Raw genomic sequence first — 5,618 nt, 5'->3', positions numbered from 1 at the left:
CTAGTGTCCATCCCATTGCCCCGACTGGATGGATCCATGGACTGACAGATGAAGGAATATCTCAAACTCTACACTGTCAGTCTTCTTAAAGTGGAAATGAGTTGCTTTAGTAAACAGCCAACCTTTTGGCTTTGAAGCTCACAATGTAGAAAATAATTAACCTGCAAACACTATACATTTCCAAAACTACATTGACTTTGAAAAGGATGGTACAGGGTAATCATACGCAAGACTAGTTTAAGATGAAGATGAATGAAGTTAAAGTAGACTTGTGAACTAATGCCAGCTTTTTTATTTGACACGTTGATAAGATGGAGAGCGGACCCTTTAAAGGAAATTGTACACTGTCTCTTTAAGCACGCACCAACCAGTAGCCCTATGTCGATCCACGCGCATGGTTAACTAAAACAATATTTTCTTCATTTTTAATTATGATTCGTCCTATGATTGGCATTACACTGTCTAATTGTGTAATACAACTTGTATCGCTTATTTGGCGAGCTACTGAGTCTGCGCACTAGAGAGCAATAAGGAACTCAACTATCATTCTAATAAAATCCCATGCAGAGCTACGTGGTTGACACAAACACAGCTAGGCCATTTTGAGTGATCGATTGTCATTGAGTAACTTTACCTATAGCTCGATGTGCTACTAAAGGCTTCATCTAACGCCAGATCAAATCATCTCCGGGACAGGTACACAAATCGAAACTACCTAGAACTTGGAGAAAACCATGCCGAAGCCGAGCGCTTCCAAGGCGACAGGGAAGACCTGCAGGTTCATCAGTGGTGTGGTGGAAGGTGAGAGTTCTACTCGTCATCACGTCAAATGGTCTACCTACTGTAAGATGTCAATCAAATAGCGTGCTGTAGGAAAGGCCTACAAATAGTGTCTGTTTTGATTCAATGTAGTTACATTACGCCACATATTTCAGTGCATGTGTCAGATTATAATATGGTATATTTTTATATACACCATATTAAACTCAGCAGAAAAAAAAGAAACGTCCTCTCACTGTCAACTGCGTTTATTTTCTAATTCTAGGAGGGCATTTTAGTTCTATTAAGACATTGTAATTGTATAAAGACATTAAAATTCCATGAGGACATTCTAGTTCTATGAAGACTTGCATTATCTGAGTACATTTTAGTTCTATGAGTACATTCTAGTTCTATGAGTACATTCTAGTTCTATGAGTACATTCTAGTTCTATGAGGAAATTGTAAACGCAGCAAAGAAAGAAACGTCCTCTCTGTCAACTGTGTTTATTTTCAGCAAACTAAACGTGTAAATATTTGTATGAACATAAGGTTCAACAACTGAGACATAAACTGAACAAGTTCCACAGACATGTGACTAACAGAAATGGAATAATGTGTCCCTGAACAAAGAGGGGGTCAAATCAAAAGTAACAGTCAGTATCTGGTGTGGCCACTAGCTGCATTAAATACTGCAGTGCATCTCCTCCTCATGGGCTGCACCAGATTTTCCGGTTCTTGCTGTGAGATGTTACCCCACTCTTCCACCAAGGCACCTGCAAGTTCCCGGATATTTCTGGGGGGAATGGCCCTAGCCCTCACCCTCCGATCCAACAGGTCCCAGACGTGCTCAATGGGATTGCGATCTGGGCTCTTCGCTGGCCATGGCAGAACACTGACATTCCTGTCTTTCAGTAAATCACGCACAGAACGAGCAGAATGGCTGGTGGCATTGTCATGCTGGAGGGTCATGTCAGGATGAGCCTGCAGGAAGGGTACCACATGAGGGAGGAGGATGTCTTCCCTATCATGCACAGCGTTGAGATTGCCTGCAATGACAACAAGCTCAGTTTGATGATGCTGTGACACACCGCCCCAGACCATGACGGACCCTCCACATCCAAATCGATCCCGCTCCAGAGTACAGGCCTCGGTGTAATGCTCATTCCTTCAACAATAAACGCAAATCCGACCATCACATCTGGTGAGACAAAACCGCAACTCGTCAGTGAAGAGCACTTTGAGCCAGTCCTGTCTGGTCCAGCGACGGTGGGTTTGTGCCCATAGGCGACGTTGTTGCCGGTGATGTCTGGTGAGGAACTGCCTTACAACAGGCCTACAAGCCCTCAGTCCAGCCTCTCTCAGCCTATTGAGGACAGTCTGAGCACTGATGGAGGGATTGTGCGTTCCTGGTGTAACTTGGGCAGTTGTTGTTGCCATCCTGTACCTGTGCAGCAGGTGTGATGTTCGGATGTACCGATCCTGTGCAGGTGTTGTTACACGTGGTCTGCACTGCGAGGATGATCAGCTGCCAATCCTGTCTCACTGGCCACATCTGCAGTCCTCATGCCTCCTTGCAGCATGCCTAAGGCATGTTCACGCAGGTGAGCAGGGACCCTGGGCATCTTTCTTTTGGTGTTTTTCAGAGTCAGTAGAAAGGACTCTTTAGTGTCCTAAGTTTTCATAACTGTGACCTTAATTGCCTACCGTCTATAAGCTGTTAGTGTCTTAACAACCGTTCCACAGGTGCATGTTCATGAATTGATTATGGGTCATTGAACAAGCATGGGAAACAGTGTTTAAACTCTTTACAATGAAGATCTGTGAAGTTATTTGGATTTTTACGAATTATCTTTGAAAGACAGGGTCCTGAAAAGGGGACGTTTCTTTTTTTATATCAGGGATGGGAAACTCCAGTCCTGAGGGGTGGAGGGGTGTCCCTTTCCCCCTATCTCTAGCAAACACAGCTGATTTAAGCTCATTGCTTTCTAAACTGAAGACGACCATTAGTTGATCATTGGAGTCAGGTGTGTTAGCTGGGGCAAAAAAGAGTGACAACCAATCAGGCTCTGGAGGACCGGAGTTACCCATCCCTGATATATATACAGTACCAGTCAAACGTTTGGACACACCTCCTCATTCCAGGGTTTTTCTTTATTTTTTACTATTCTCTACGTTGTAGAATAACAGTGAAGACATCAAAACTATGAAATAACACGTATGGAATCATGTAGTAAGCAAAAAAGTGTTCAACAAATGAAAATCTATTTATATTCTTCAAAGCAGCCACCCGTTGCCTTGATGACAGCTTTGTCCTGTGCGCCACATTATGCCTGACAACTGTAAAACGTTTATGACCTTTGCTTCACTCAGGCTTTTACGGGCGACCATGGACTATGAACAGAGGACTGAGCTTTTCCAAAGGTAGTAAACCATTTCTAAACACACACTCACCCATACTCTTTCTCTCCCTCTTCATCATCCTCTTTCTCTCCCTCTTCATCATACTCTTTCTCTCCTCTTCATCACACTCTTTCTCTCCCCTCTTCATCATACACTTTCTCTTTCTCTCCCTCTTCATCATCCTCTTTCTCTCCCTCTTCTTCACAGGGAACTTATTATCCACCTTGTTCCTTTCACTGATCCAGTCCTTACAGGAAGTTGTTCCTTTCACCGATCCAGTCCTTACAGGAAGTTGTTCTTTTCACCGATCCAGTCCTTACAGGAAGTTGTTCCTTTCACCGATCCAGCCCTTACAGGAAGTTGTTCCTTTCACCGATCCCAGCCCTTACAGGAAGTTGTTCCTTTCACCGATCCAGCCCTACAGGAAGTTGTTCCTTTCACCGATCCAGCCCTTACAGGAAGTTGTTCCTTTCATTCACCGATCCAGCCCTTACAGGGAGTTCTTGCTTCACCGATCCAGCCCCTACAGGAAGTTGTTGCTTTTCCAGAAGTGTCTCATAACAGTGTGTTTGTAGAGAGCATAAGTGTCTCAGTGTGTTTGTTTGTGTAGGGAGAAGAAGTGGGGTCTGAACACGTACCTCTACGCCCCTAAAGATGACTACAAACACAGAATGTACTGGAGGACCTATACTCACCTGAGGAGGCAGGTTAGGAGGACACAGCGTCACACACACACACACACACACACACACACACAGCGTTGCAAACCCCTGACCCCTGTGCCTATCAGTACCATCTAGTTACACCCCACCCTTAGTTCAGATAAGAGACATAGTGATTGTGATGTGTGTTGTTGTTGTTGTGGCGTTGCCTAGGAGATGCAGCTCCATACTGTTGATATGTTGTCATGTCAGATCATCGTTGATGCCCTCACTTTGACCTGATCCACTCCCATTTACCTTTTGATCTACTTTGATTTAATTGATCTACTTAGCAACTATCGCATTGTTGTGAAAGCCTCTGTCTCGAATGACACCATTCCCTCAGATAGTAGAAGTAGATGGTGCACGTCTTTAGGTCGTCATTTTGAGACATGGACAATTAAAATGTGTTCTTGCAATCCATTTACCTGGTTAAGTGAAGTTAAATAATGGTATTTTACTTTGACGGGCACCCTCTTCCCTAATCTATACAGGATAGATAATGCACAACCTTTGACCTGGTCAAAAGTAGTGCACTATAAGGGAAATAGGGTGCATTTGGGGTGAATCTTAATCTTCTGTTCCAGAGAAACTGGTGCTCTGATGAACTGCAGCGAAGAAGAACGGAGTGGACTTCATCTACGCCATTTCCCCTGGACTGGACATCACATTCTCCAACCCCAAAGAGGTTGCCACCCTGAAGAGGAACACTGGACCAGGTGATGTTCTAGAACCATGGTAACATAGAACTGGACCAGGTGATGTTCCAGAACCATGGTAACCTAGAACTGGACCAGGTGATGTTCTAGAACATGGTAACCTAGAAACTGGACCAGGTGATGTTCTAGAACCATGGTAACCTAGAACTGGACCAGGTGATGTTCTAGAACCATGGTAACCTGGAACTGGACCAGTGATGTTCCAGAACCATGGTAACCTAGAACTGGACCAGGTGATGTTCCAGAACCATGGTAACCTAGAACTGGACCAGGTGATGTTCTAGAACCATGGTAACCTAGAACTGGACCAAGTGGGGGTATTAGAACTATGTTTAGAGAGAAAAGCTGATTTCTCCTCCCCTCCTCTTCCAGGTGAGTGGGTTTGGCTGCAGTTCCTTCTCCCTCCTCTTTGACGACATCGAGACAGAGATGTGTCCGGCGGACAAGCAGGCATTCAGCTCGTTCGCCCACGCCCAGGTAGCTGTCACCAACGAGGTTGTTCACACACCTGGGACAGCCTGACACCTTCCTCTTCTGCCCCACAGGTGAGGTCAGACCATCACCACAGAATCAGAATGATCTAGAATGGACGAATGGTCAGTCAGACCCATAGAAATATAATCCGAAGGATCTAGAATGGACGAATGGTCAGTCAGACCCATAGAAATAGAATCAGAAGGATCTAGAATGGACATTCCAATTCCATATCAACATTCCAATGTCAGACAACCGCACCGTGAGAAGGTCATTGTAATTAAAAGCAGTGTTCCATTACATGTTGGTTGCTGGCAGCCATATTGGACACACCCTGTTTGCTGCTTTTTGCAAGTGTCGTCAAGGACTAGAATGTCTGTGTGTGTTGTGGTTTGTTTCAGATTACTGTGCAGCATTCTGCACTCCTAACGTCTCCCAGTCGGCCTACCTTCACACTGTGGGAGAGAACCTCCTACCTGGGATTGATGTTCTCTGGACAGGTGAGAGCAGACAGGAAGTCCCTTTCCTTCCTTTGTTTCCCACCAACTATGTTCTGTTTCCT

The sequence above is a fragment of the Oncorhynchus kisutch genome, unplaced genomic scaffold (genome assembly GCF_002021735.2).
Source record: "Oncorhynchus kisutch isolate 150728-3 unplaced genomic scaffold, Okis_V2 scaffold3072, whole genome shotgun sequence".
Taxonomy (NCBI): Eukaryota; Metazoa; Chordata; class Actinopteri; order Salmoniformes; family Salmonidae; genus Oncorhynchus; species Oncorhynchus kisutch.
The sequence above is the reverse complement of the archived record's forward strand: the minus strand, read 5'-3'. Positions refer to the sequence as shown.